The sequence below is a fragment of the Scyliorhinus torazame genome, chromosome 2, assembly GCF_047496885.1.
Source record: "Scyliorhinus torazame isolate Kashiwa2021f chromosome 2, sScyTor2.1, whole genome shotgun sequence".
NCBI classification, from domain to species: Eukaryota; Metazoa; Chordata; class Chondrichthyes; order Carcharhiniformes; family Scyliorhinidae; genus Scyliorhinus; species Scyliorhinus torazame.
The window spans coordinates 217145688-217160446 of NC_092708.1; the positions used below are offsets into that span (position 1 = coordinate 217145688).

The 14759-nt window shown below is 44.8% G+C and overlaps 1 protein-coding gene across 2 annotated transcripts in view; it reads right to left on the minus strand.

Moving 5' to 3' along the window:
- Positions 1-13705, minus strand: part of map3k13 (mitogen-activated protein kinase kinase kinase 13) — a 208635-nt gene extending 194930 nt beyond the window's left edge. For both annotated transcript variants that reach the window (XM_072483863.1, XM_072483854.1), the window contains exon 1: positions 13257-13705. The gene's annotated coding sequence lies outside the window, so the exon portion shown is untranslated. The remainder of the gene's footprint in view (positions 1-13256) is intronic.
- Positions 13706-14759: the final 1054 nt, after the last annotated feature.

The window sequence follows — 14759 nt, forward strand, 5'->3', positions numbered from 1 at the left end:
CGCTCTCTCTCCACTGGTGATAGCTGTCGTGACAGTCAGGGTGTACAAATCATTCAACACCTTCTACACGTGGATCAGAGCTAGCCTGGTCTAGATAGTTAACTTTAGTTTACTTAGAGTAGTAGAGAGTCAACCCACAGGCAGCTGTGTGTTTCGTTACTGGAGTTCAATAAATCTCATATTGAACCAACGCCCACGTTTGGTGTATACTTGATCAGTTAATTGCATCGTGTGCAATCCGTGTTACCCCAGGGTGAACAACATGACATGATACCAGAAGTGGCTGCTGCTTCTAAGTAATTTAACTTCGAAAATTCACTGACGACCAGCAACTTGCCATCCAGTGGCATGGAAAAGATCCAGGCACCTCCACAGCTCCAGACCTCCGGGAACCTTGGCACCAACTGGCGAGTCTTCAAGCAAAAATTCAGTCTATTCCTTGAGGCCTCGGGCCTCGCAAGTGCCTCCGATGCCCGAAAAACCGTGCTGCTGCTGTCTACTGTGGGGGACCAGGCCATCCAAATCTTCAATTCGCTCACTTTCTCCGACGGTGAGGGCAAGGCAAAGTTCCAGACTGTCCTCCCAAAATTCGACAGTCACTGCGAGGTCGAGACTAACGAAAGCTTCGAGCTTTATGTATTCCAGCAGCGCCTTCAGGGTAAGGACGAGCCTTTTCAGTCTTTTCTTACTCATCTTTGACTCCGAATGTGGGGCCGGGGCATCGATGAAGGCGGCCATTTCGCGTGCTTTTCCAGAGGTCCAACGCATGCGCACCACGATCGGGAAAACGAAGCGGCCGAAGACTACACTGCGCAGGTGTGAGTGGCGGCTGACCTCACTGCGCATGCGCGACGACGCGCTGAGCGTCACAACATCGATGTGATGCCGTGCCCCAACTGCGGCACCACCCATTTAAAGCGGCAATGCCCTGCAAGAGGCAGGCGATGTCTCAACTGTAGGAAGCTTGGTCATTAAGCGGCTTTGTGCAGATCTGCACCTCCAACAGGGGGGCAGCAATCCCAGTTCCAACGCAGACGAGTTTGAAGTGTGCAGCAAGGGCTGCTGGACCTGGATCCAGATCCCATCACAGATCCAGAGGACGACTGCCCGGAGTCCCCATATCGAGTGGGCATCATCACCATGCATGACAAGGCCTTCTCACATTCACCAACACACACACCCATCCTCAAAGTGGATTATGCAGACTCAGCTTCGGACTTCAATCTCGCTCTTCTGGCATACAGGGCAACCCCTCTGTCCAACGGTCTGTCTCCGGCACAGCTCCTAATGAATCGTAACCTGCGGACGACTGTTCCGGCCATTCATGTACCTGACCTGGATCACCTTCCAGTGCTGCAAAAGATGCAGCAACTCAGAACCCGGCAAAAGGTAACAGATGACGCTCCGCTACGGATCTGCCGGTGCTTTCTCCGAAGGACGCTGTTCGCATCCAGTTGCCTGGTGGAGGCTAGTCAGCTCCAGCTGTTGTTGTTCGACAGGCTGTTCCCAGGTCATTCGTGGTTCGCATGGCTGATGGATCTATTGTCAGGCGCAACAGAAGGGCACTATGCAAACTTGCCTGCCCACCACCGGATCTCACTTTCCCAGATGTCATTCTGCCCGTTCCGGACACCTCGCTTCACGAGTCCACCTATCTGGCTGCATGCCAACCGGTAAAGACACCATCAACTCCTCCTCCACGTCTCAGGCGGTCCACAAGAATCCGACGACAGCCTCAACGACTGGATTTATAAATATTTCCATGTATATATGCTGTTATGTTTCTGCACACGAGACACCTTATATGTACATATCCATCCACTCACCGATTTCTGTATATAGTTGATCTTGTAAATATGTTGTTTCTGCTCTAAGCAGCCAACAATTTTTTTTTTTAAAGTGGGGGGGATGTCATAATATCACCCATGCACATCATGAGGTAAAAGCAGGCAGTGATAGACACACAGGTGAGCCAATCAATATACAGAACTGAACACACCCAATCGCAAGACAGGCCACCAGAGGGGGGCTTCCACCTATAAAACACACAAGGCATCAGCACTCGCTCTCTCTCCACTGGTGATAGCTGTAGTGACAGTCAGGGTGTACAAATCATTCAACACCTTCTACACGTGGGTCAGAGCTAGCCTGGTCTAGATAGTTAACTTTAGTTTACTTAGAGTAGTAGAGAGTCAACCCACAGGCAGCTGTGTGTTTCGTTACTGGAGTTCAATAAATCTCATATTGAACCAACGCCCACGTTTGGTGTATACTTGATCAGTTAATTGCATCGTGTGCAATCTGTGTTACCCCAGGGTGAACAACATGACAGAGAGTGCAGAAGGGAAACAGTGAGGGAGAAGAAGTTAACAGACCTATATTTCACAATCTTATTTAATAATTTAATCCTTAGTTATTTGTTTGTTTACTAGTTCAGGAACGCTGAGTAAAACTGGTACCTTTGCAGGATCAGAGATGGCTTAGGGTCATAGTACTCTTTTACTAAGTCCGTCAATTCCTGGAAAGTTTTCGTGTCCGGTGCCCCCGGAAAAGTGAGACTGCGCATATTGGCAAAAGCTTCCGGCCCACACGCGGTCAGCAGAATGACCCGTTGCTTTTCATCCAGAATTATATCGTTTGCTCGAAAGAAGTACTTCATCTGCTCTGCATATTGGGCCCAGTCTTCCACTGCAGGGTCAAAAGAGTCCAACTTTCCGAATAAAGGCATTTTGCCTGTCAGTGGCTTACCCTCAATATGCGGCAGCTGCTGATGAGCAGATTTCTTCGGGTCGTTCCGTTTTCCTCATCGCCACTGTAATATGTCCACGGAGGCACAAGTCCCGTCACCAGGATGCATTTTATTTACAAACCCAACAGCTGAACAACCATGACCATTCAGTCTGCTGTCTACACCGGGAGTGCCGAGGATCTGACACTCCTTGTTATATACACAGAAAGGGGTTCCCTGATTGGGCCACTAATCAGGGAACGCGTATTCTAATTGGCCAATCCCAAAGGCCTGGCCTAAGTCATTACAGATCTGTATCTCTCTCTGCTTTATGAACACTGATACAGTAAGACCTGTATCTCTCTCTGCAAAATGAATGCTGATACAGTGAGACCTGTATCTCTCTCTGCATAATGAACTGGTACAGTGGAACCTGAATCTCAGACTGTATACTGAACACTGGAACAGTGAAACCTGTAGTTCCAACTCTATAATGAAATCTGGTACAGTGAGCCTGTATCTCTGACTCTAATGAACATTGGTACAATGAGATCTGTATCTCTGACCGTATTATGAACACTGATAGAGTGAGACCTGTATCTCTGACTCTATAAATAACTCTGGTACAGTGAGACCTGAGTCTTTGACTGTATAATGAACACTGGTACAGTGAGACCTGTATCTCTGACTCTATAATGAGCACTGGCACAGTGAGAGCAAATTTCTCACTCTATAATGAGCGTTGGTACAGTGAGGCCTGTATCTCTGACTCTATAATGTGCACTGGCACAGTGAGACCAAATCTCACACTGAATCTGGCAACATCTGGCAGCATCTATATCTCTGACTGTATAATGAACACTGGTACAGTGAGAGCTGTATCTCTGACTGTAAAAGGATAACTGGTACAGTGAGACCTATATCTCAGTATAATAAACTCTGATACAGTGAGACCAGTATCTCTGACTGTATAATGAATACTGGAGCAGTGAGACCTGTATCTCTGACTCTATAATGAACACTAGTACAGTGAGACTAGTATGGCAGCGGGTGGGCACGGGAGCAATAGGTCAGAAGGTGAGAGCATTGAGGGAGAACTAGGGAATAGGGACAGTGTGGCTCTGAGGCAGAGCAGACCGGGAGAAGTTGCTGAACACAGCGTGTCTGGTGGCCTGAAGTGCATATGTTTTAATGCAAGGAGTATTACGGGTAAGGCAGATGAACTTAGAGCTTGGATTAGTACTTGGAACTATGATGTTGTTGCCATTACAGAGACCTGGTTGAGGGAAGGGCAGGATTGGCAGCTAAACGTTCCAGGATTTAGATGTTTCAGGCGGGATAGAGGGGGATGTAAAAGGGGAGGCGGAGTTGCGCTACTTGTTCGGGAGAATATCACAGCTGTACTGCGAGAGGACACCTCAGAGGGCAGTGAGGCTATATGGGTAGAGATCAGGAATAAGAAGGGTGCAGTCACAATGTTGGGGGTGTACTACAGGCCTCCCAACAGCCAGCGGGAGATAGAGGAGCAGATAGGTAGACAGATTTTGAAAAAGAGTAAAAACAACAGGGTTGTGGTGATGGGAGACTTCAACTTCCCCAATATTGACTGGGACTCACTTAGTGCCAGGGGCTTAGACGGGGCGGAGTTTGTAAGGAGCATCCAGGAGGGCTTCTTAAAACAATATGTAGACAGTCCAACTAGGGAAGGGGCGGTACTGGACCTGGTATTGGGGAATGAGCCGGGCCAGGTGGTAGATGTTTCAGTAGGGGAGCATTTCGGTAACAGTGACCACAATTCAGTAAGTTTTAAAGTACTGGTGGACAAGGATAAGAGTGGTCTGAGGATGAATGTGCTAAATTGGGGGAAGGCTAATTGTAACAATATTAGGCGGGAACTGAAGAACATAGATTGGGGGCGGATGTTTGAGGGCAAATCAACATCTGACATGTGGGAGGCTTTCAAATGGCAGTTGAAAGGAATACAGGACCGGCATGTTCCTGTGAGGAAGAAGGATCAATACGGCAATTTTCGGGAACCTTGGATGACGAGTGATATTGTAGGCCTCGTCAAAAAGAAAAAGGAGGCATTTGTCAGGGCTAAAAGGCTGGGAACAGACGAAGCCTGCGTGGAATATAAGGAAAGTAGGAAGGAACTTAAGCAAGGAGTCAGGAGGGCTAGAAGGGGTCACGAAAAGTCATTGGCAAATAGGGTTAAGGAAAATCCCAAGGCTTTTTACACGTACATAAAAAGCAAGAGGGTAGCCAGGGAAAGGGTTGGCCCACTGAAGGATAGGCAAGGGAATCTATGTGTGGGGCCAGAGGAAATGGGCGAGGTACTAAATGAATACTTTGCATCAGTATTCACCAAAGAGAAGGAATTGGTAGATGTTGAGTCTGGAGAAGGGGGTGTAGATAGCCTGGGTCACATTGTGATCCAAAAAGACGAGGTGTTGGGTGTCTTAAAAAATATTAAGGTAGATAAGTCCCCAGAGCCTGATGGGATCTACCCCAGAATACTGAAGGAGGCTGGAGAGGAAATTGCTGAGGCCTTGACAGAAATCTTTGAATCCTCGCTGTCTTCAGGGGATGTCCCGGAGGACTGGAGAATAGCCAATGTTGTTCCTCTGTTTAAGAAGGGTAGCAAGGATAATCCCGGGAACTACAGGCCGGTGAGCCTTACTTCAGTGGTAGGGAAATTACTGGAGAGAATTCTTCGAGATAGGATCTACTCCCATTTGGAAGCAAATGGACGTATTAGTGAGAGGCAGCACGGTTTTGTGAAGGGGAGGTCGTGTCTCACTAACTTGATAGAGTTTTTCGAGGAGGTCACTAAGATGATTGATGCAGGTAGGGCAGTGGATGTTGTCTATATGGACTTCAGTAAGGCCTTTGACAAGGTCCCTCATGGTAGACTAGTACAAAAGGTGAAGTCGCACGGGATCAGGGGTGAGCTGGCAAGGTGGATACAGAACTGGCTAGGCCATAGAAGGCAGAGAGTAGCAATGGAGGGATGCTTTTCTAATTGGAGGGCTGTGACCACTGGTGTTCCACAGGGATCAATGCTGGGACCTTTGATCTTTGTAGTATATATAAATGATTTGGAGGAAAATGTAACTGGTCTGATTAGTAAGTTTGCAGACGACACAAAGTTGGTGGAATTGCGGATAGCGATGAGGACTGTCGGAGGATACAGCAGGATTTAGATTGTCTGGAGACTTGGGCGGAGAAATGGCAGATGGAGTTTAATCCGGACAAATGTGAGGTAATGCATTTTGGAAGGTCTAATGCAGGTAGGGAATATACAGTGAATGGTAGAACCCTCAAGAGTATTGAAAGTCAAAGAGATCTAGGAGTACAGGTCCACAGGTCATTGAAAGGGGCAACACAGGTGGAGAAGGTAGTCAAGAAGGCATACGGCATGCTTGCCTTCATTGGCCGGGGCATTGAGTATAAGAATTGGCAAGTCATGTTGCAGCTGTATAGAACCTTAGTTAGGCCACACTTGGAGTATAGCGTTCAATTCTGGTTGCCACACTACCAGAAGGATGTGGAGGCTTTAGAGAGGATGCAGAAGAGATTTACCAGAATGTTGCCTGGTATGGAGGGCATTAGCTATGAGGAGCGGTTGAATAAACTCGGTTTGTTCTCACTGGAACGAAGGAGGTTGAGGGGAGACCTGATAGAGGTATACAAAATTATGAGGGGCATAGACAGAGTGGATAGTCAGAGGCTTTTCCCCAGGGTAGAGGGGTCAATTACTAGGGGGCATAGGTTTAAGGTGAGAGGGGCAAGGTTTAGAGTAGATGTACGAGGCAAGTTTTTTACGCAGAGGGTAGTGGGTGCCTGGAACTCGCTACCGGAGGAGGTGGTGGAAGCAGGGACGATAGTGACATTTAAGGGGCATCTTGACAAATACATGAATAGGATGGGAATAGAAGGGTACGGACCCAGGAAGTGTAGAAGGTTGTAGTTTAGTCGGGCAGCATGGTCGGCACGGGCTTGGAGGGCCGAAGGGTCTGTTCCTGTGCTGTACATTTCTTTGTTCTTTGAGACCTGTATCTCTCTCTGCATTATGAAAGCTGATACAGTGAGACCTGTATCTCTCTCTGCATTATGAACGCTGATACAGTGAGCCCACTGTATAATGAACACTGGTACAGTGAGACCTGTATTTCTGACTCTATAATTAACATTTGAACAGTGAGACCTGTATCTCTGACTGTAAAATAAACACTGGTACAGTGTGACCTGTATCTCTGACTGTATAATGAACATTGGTACAGTGAGACCTGTATCTCTGACTATAATTGGCACTGGTACAGTGAGACTTGTATCTATAACTTTATAATGTGCACTGGCACAGTGAAACCAAATCTCTCACTCTATAATGAATGTTGGTACAGTGAGACTGTATCTCTGACTCTATAATGAAGACTGGCACAGTGAGACCAAATCTCTCGCTCTATAATGAACGTTGGTACAGTGAGACCTCTGTCTCTGACTGTATACTGAACATTGGTACAGTGAGACCTGTATCTCTGACTGTATAATGAACATTGGTGCAGTGAGACCTGTATCTCTGACTCTATAATGAACATGGGTACAGTGTGAACTATACCTCTGACTGTATAATGAACACTGGTACAGGGAGACCTATATCTCTGACTGTATAATGAACATTGGTTCAGTGAGACCGGAATCTCTGACTGTATATTGAATACTGGTACAGTGAGACCTGTATCGCTGACTGTATCATGAACATCAGTACAGTGAGATCTGTATCTCTGACTGTAAAATTAACACTGGTACAGTGAGACCTGTATCTCTGACTCTATAATGAACATTGGGACAGTGAGACCTGTATGTCTGACTGTATTATAAACACTGATACAGTGAGACCTGTATCTCTCTGCAGAATGAACACTGGTACAGTGAGACCTGTATCTCTGACTGGAAAAGGATAACTGGTACAGTGAGTCCTATATCTCTGTATAATAAACTCTGATACAGTGAGACCAGTATCTCTGACTGTATAATGAACACTAGTACAGTGAGACCTGTATCACTGACTGTATAATGAACACTGGTACAGTGAGACCTGTATCTCTCTCTGCATTATGAACACTGATATCGTGAGCCCACTGTATAATGAACACTGGAGCCGTGAGACCTGTATTTCTGACTCTATAATGAACATTTGAACAGTGAGACCTGCATCTCTGACACTATAATGAGCACTGGTACAGTGAGACCTGTATCTCTGACTGTATAATGAACATTGGTACTGTGCGATCTGTATCTCTGACTCTATAATGAGCACAGGCACAGTAAGACCTGTATCTGTGGCTCTATAATGAACACTGGTACAGTGAGACCTGTATCTCTGACTCTATAATAAGCACTGGCACAGTGAGACCAAATCTCTCACTGTATAATGAACGTTGGTACAGTGAAACCTGTGTCTCTGGCTCCATAATGAACACTGGTACAGTGACACCTGTATCTCTGACTGTATAATGAACACTGGTACAGTGAAACCTGTACCTCTGACTCTATAATGAACATGGGTACAGCGATAACTGTATCTCTGACTGTATAATGAACACTGGTACAGTGAGACCTGTATCTCTGACTGTATAATGAACATTGATACAATGCAACCTGTATCTCGGACTCTATAATGAACATTTGTACAGTGAGACTGTATCTCTGACTCTATAATGAACATTGGTACAGTGAGACCTGATCTCTGACTGTAAAATGAACATTTGGACAGTGAGACCTGTATCTATAACTCTATAATGTGCACTGGCACAGTGAAACCAAATCTCTCACTCTATAATGAATGTTGGTACAGTGAGACTGTATCTCTGACTCTATAATGAGCACTGGCACAGTGAGACCAAATCTCTCGCTCTATAATGTTGGTACAGTGAGACCTGTATCTCTGACTGTATACTGAACATTGGTACAGTGAGACCTGTATCTCTGACTGTATAATGAACATTGGTGCAGTGAGACCTGTATCTCTGACTCTATAATGAACATAGGTACAGTGGGAACTATACCTCTGATTGTATAATGAACACTGGTACAGGGAGACCTATATCTCTGACTGTATAATGAACATTGGTTCAGCGAGACCGGAATCTCTGACTGTATATTGAATACTGGTGCAGTGACACCTGTATCGCTGACTGTATCATGAACATCAGTACAGTGAGATCTGTATCTCTGACTGTAAAATGAACACTGGTACAGTGAGACCTGTATCTCTCCCTGCATAATGAACACTGGTACAGTGAGACCTGTATCTCTGACTCTATAATGAACATGGCACAGTGACACCTGTATCTCTGACTCTATAATGAACATTGGGACAGTGAGACCTGTATGTCTGACTGTATTATAAACACTGATACAGTGAGACCTGTATCTCTCTCTGCAGAATGAACACTGGTACAGTGAGACCTGTATCTCTGACTGGAAAAGGATAACTGGTACAGTGAGACCTATATCTCTGTATAATAAACTCTGATACAGTGAGACCAGTATCTCTGACTGTATAATGAACACTTGTACAGTGAGACCTGTATCACTTACTGTATAATGAACACTGGTACAGTGAGACCTGTATCTCTGACTCTATAATGAACACTTGTACAGTGAGACCTGTATCTCTCTCTGCATTATGAACGCTGATACAGTGAGACCTCTATCTCTCTCTGCATTATGAACTCTAATACCGCGAGCCCAAAGAGAATATGCTGAAAAATCTCAGAAAATCTGGCAACATCTGACAGCATCTATATCTCTGACTGTATAATGAATATTGGTACAGTGAGACCTGAAAATCTGACTGTAAAAGGATAACTGGTACAGTGAGACCTATATCTCAGTTTAATAAACTCTGATACAGTGAGACCAGTATCACTGACTCTACAAAGAACACTGGTACAGTGAGACCTGTACCACTGACTGTATAATGAACACTGGTAAATGAGACCTGTATCTCTCTCTGCATATTGAACATTGGTACTGTTAGACCTCTATCTCTCTCTGCATTATGAAAGCTGATACAGTGAGACCTCTATCTCTCTCTGCATTATGAATACTTGATACAGTGAGACCTGTATCTCTCTCTGCATTATGAAAACTGATACAGTGAGACCTCTATCTCTCTCTGCATTATCAAAATAGATACAGTGAGACCTCTTATCTCTCTCTGCATTATGAAAACTGATACAGTGAGACCTCTATCTCTCTCTGCATTATCAAAACTGATACAGTGAGACCTCTATCTCTCTCTGCATTATCAAAACTGATACAGTGAGACCTCTATCTCTCTCTGCATTATGAAAGCTGATACAGTGAGACCTCTATCTCTCTCTGCATTATGAATACTTGATACAGTGAGACCTGTATCTCTCTCTGCATTATGAATAATTGATACAGTGAGACCTGTATCTCTCTCTGCATTATCAAAACTGATACAGTGAGACCTGTATCTCTCTCTGCATTATGAACGCTGATACAGTGAGACCTGTATCTCTCTCTGCATTATGAACGCTGATACAGTGAGACCTGTATCTCTCTCTGCATTATGAACGCTGATACAGTGAGACCTGTATCTCTCTCTGCATTATGAACGCTGATACAGTGAGACCTGTATCTCTCTCTGCATTATGAACGCTGATACAGTGAGACCTCTATCTCTCTCTGCATTATGAACACTGATACCGCGAGCCCAAAGAGAATATGCTGGAAAATCTCAAAGTCTGGCAACATCTGGCAGCATCTATATCTTTGACTGTAAAATGAATATTGGTACAGTGAGACCTGTATCTCTGACTGTAAAAGGATAACTGGTACAGTGAGACCTATATCTCTGTATAATAAACTCTGATACAGTGAGACCAGTATCTCTGACTGTATAATGAATACTGAAGCAGTGAGACCTGTATCTCTGACTCTATAATGAACACTGGTACAGTGTGACCTGAATCTTTGACTGTATAATGAATGCTGGTACGGTGAGACGTGTATCCCTAACTGTATAATGAGCACTGGCACAGGAGTCCTGCATCTCTGACTCTATAATGCACATTGGTACAGAGAGACCGGTATCTCTGTCTGTATTATGAACACTGATACAGTGAGACCTGTATCTCTGAATGTATAATGAACATTTGTACAGTGTGACCTGTATCTCTGACTCTATAATGAACATTTGTACAGTGTGACCTGTATCTCTGACTCTATAATGAACACTGGCACAGTGAGACCAAATCTCTCACTGTATAATGAACGTTGGTATAGTGAGTCCTGTATCTCTTACTCTATAATGAGCACTGGTACAGTGAGACCAAATCTCTGACTGTATAATGAACGTTGGTATAGTGACACCTGTATCTCTGACTCTATAATGAACATTTGTACAGTGTGACCTGTATCTCTGACTCTATAATGAACATTTGTACAGTGTGACCTGTATCTCTGACTCTATAATGAACACTGGCACAGTGAGACCAAATCTCTCACTGTATAATGAACGTTGGTATAGTGAGTCCTGTATCTCTTACTCTATAATGAGCACTGGTACAGTGAGACCAAATCTCTGACTGTATAATGAACGTTGGTATAGTGACACCTGTATCTCTGACTCTATAATGAACACTGGCACAGTGAGACCAAATCTCTCACTGTATAATGAACGTTGGTATAGTGCGTCCTGTATCTCTTACTCTATAATGAACACTGGCACAGTGAGACCAAATCTCTCACTGTATAATGAACGTTGGTATAGTGAGTCCTGTATCTCTTACTCTATAATGAACACTGGCACAGTGAGACCAAATCTCTCACTGTATAATGAACGTTGGTATAGTGAGTCCTGTATCTCTTACTCTATAATGAACACTGGCACAGTGAGACCAAATCTCTCACTGTATAATGAACGTTGGTATAGTGACACCTGTATCTCTGACTCTATAATGAACACTGGCACAGTGAGACCAAATCTCTCACTGTATAATGAACGTTGGTATAGTGAGTCCTGTATCTCTTACTCTATAATGAACACTGGCACAGTGAGACCAAATCTCTCACTGTATAATGAACGTTGGTATAGTGAGTCCTGTATCTCTTACTCTATAATGAGCACTGGTACAGTGAGACCAAATCTCTGACTGTATAATGAACGTTGGTATAGTGACACCTGTATCTCTGACTGTATAATGAGCACTGGTACAGTGAGACCAAATCTCTCACTGTATAATGAACGTTGGTATAGTGACACCTGTATCTCTGACTCTATAATGAACATTTGTACAGTGTGACCTGTATCTCTGACTCTATAATGAACATTTGTACAGTGTGACCTGTATCTCTGACTCTATAATGAACACTGGCACAGTGAGACCAAATCTCTCACTGTATAATGAACGTTGGTATAGTGACACCTGTATCTCTGACTCTATAATGAGCACTGGCACAGTGAGACCAAATCTCTCACTGTATAATGAACGTTGGTATAATGCGTCCTGTATCTCTTACTCTATAATGAACACTGGCACAGTGAGACCAAATCTCTCACTGTATAATGAACGTTGGTATAGTGACACCTGTATCTCTGACTCTATAATGAGCACTGGCACAGTGAGACATGTATCCCTGACTGTATAATGAACACTGGTACAGTCAGACCTGTATCTCTGACTCTATAATGAGCACTGGCACAGTGAGACCTGTATGTCTGACTGTATTATAAACACTGATACAGTGAGACCTGTATCTCTGACTCTATAATGAACATTGGTACAGTGAGTCCTGTCTGTATAATATTTCGCCGGATACATTGCATTTTGGTCTCACGCACAGGACTGCGAAGGGGTTTTTTGTTTTGTCTGTTTATCATTGATTGTCAAGTGCAGCAATCACAACATGTTGCGGCAAACCTGAGAACTCATGAAACAAAAGCTGAGGCTGCATGGGCCACCGTGCACACTCACAACATCCCAAGTGTCGGAGAACAAAATGAAATATGTGCATTGTTAAACATATCAAGGCATATTGGAGCTGACAGCACAGGACCAGGGTGTTAACACAGCACATCGCACTTGTGTACGAATTACACAGCAACAGATAGAGTTCTGCTGGTATAAAGTGAGATGAAGGCTGGGATAGTGAAAGAGCAAACCGGTTCAAAAGGGGACATCTGAATTCACACCGCGAGTTCCCAGGCTGAGTGAGCTTGGCGTTTCAGAGAAGGCAGAGAAAGGGCCTTGGGACAGAATGTATCAACACTATGGCTGAAGACAAAACTAGCAAAGCAGGGCGCCAGTGTTTGTGCTGCGATTTGGAGCCAGCTCTTTCTCATTCCTCCGATACACAGCTGCAAAGTATGTGACCCTAGTGAACCTGACCAAGTGAACAGTGCGCGAGGGGAGAGCAGCCCCGTGAGCCAGGCCACATCAGCATTCTTTGAATACCCAATCACACACACACCGGCATTAACACAAACACTTACGCGGGGTCACACTCTTCATCGAGACACAACTACATTAAGAAGAGGAGGCGAATTTTGATCCTCAGCATTTCCTGATCGCATTTTTGCAGCAGAATAATCACTTTCCTTTTCTCCTGGGACCCAGCACGGACTTATCGGCTGTCAGTGAAGTCCTGCCAATTAATTTATGACTGCCTTGTGTCTGAGGTGGCACTGCAAACTTCAAGCATGTGATCCCGCATTGTTACTGCCAAGAAGCTTATGCTGCCTGCCCCCTGTTACCCGTTCCACCGAAACCAACTGCCTTGGGACAAAGGTCAGTCTCCAACACCCTCCCACACGCAGGCAAATCATTAATGGAAAGTCTGCATTAATATTCTGCAGCTTCTCTCTCTTCCTCTTGAGCTTGAACATCCTGAATTAAGGTAGTTTACACCTCGGTGTAAATTGGAGACACCAAAGCCTGCAGCATCCCCACAGCACGCAGCTCAGGAACAGCGGAGAAATGCAATCGAGTTCTCCCCTACCGCGCTCTCCCAAACACACCCAGTTTAGATACGGACAGTGTGGGGGAAGGGGAAGAAAGCCTAACTTGACGCCCGCTGGTAATGGGCTGATGCAGCGGGGTAATCATTTATTGTGCAGTGTGAATCCTACATGGGAATGCACACACGTGTATGTGTGTATCATACAGCAAACACACTCTCACTTACACACTTTTCCACACACATTCTCACTCACACACAAACTTTTATCCACTTACCAACGCACACACTTACACATTCACTCGCTCTCACACACACTCACTCACAAATTTACACACACACTTTTACACATTCACACATCCACTCACTCACTTTTACATTCTCACACATTCACACACACACACGTTCACTCATTCTCACATGATAGCTCGGTCTCACACATTTACAGATTCACACAAACTCACACTCACACATCACGCTCACATACACTTTTACACTCACGCACTCACTCTCACACATTCATTATCACACATTTACTCAATCTCACACACGTTTGCACTCACGCACTCACTCAATCTCACACAAACTCACACTTCCGCACACACTTCTATACATCACACACATTCATTCTCACACATGCACTTTTGTACATGCACATTCACTCACACACACTCTCACACATTCACACACTCTCAGATACACTTTTTTTTTTTAAATCCAATTAAGGGGCAATTTAGCGTCGCCAATCCAACTCCCTTGCACATCTTTGGGTTGGGGGTGAGATCCACGTAGATACGGGGAGAATGTGTAAACTTCAAACGGACAGTGACCCGGGGCTGGGATCAAACCCGGGTCCTCAGTGCCGTGAGCAAGCAGTGCTAACCACGGGGCCACCATGCCACCCCACTCACATATACGCTTTCATACACACATTTTCATTCACTCTCACACACTTACACTCTCACACGTTTACACACTCACAGACTCTCACAATTTTACACTCACACATTCATTCACTCTTACACACGCACTCTCACAC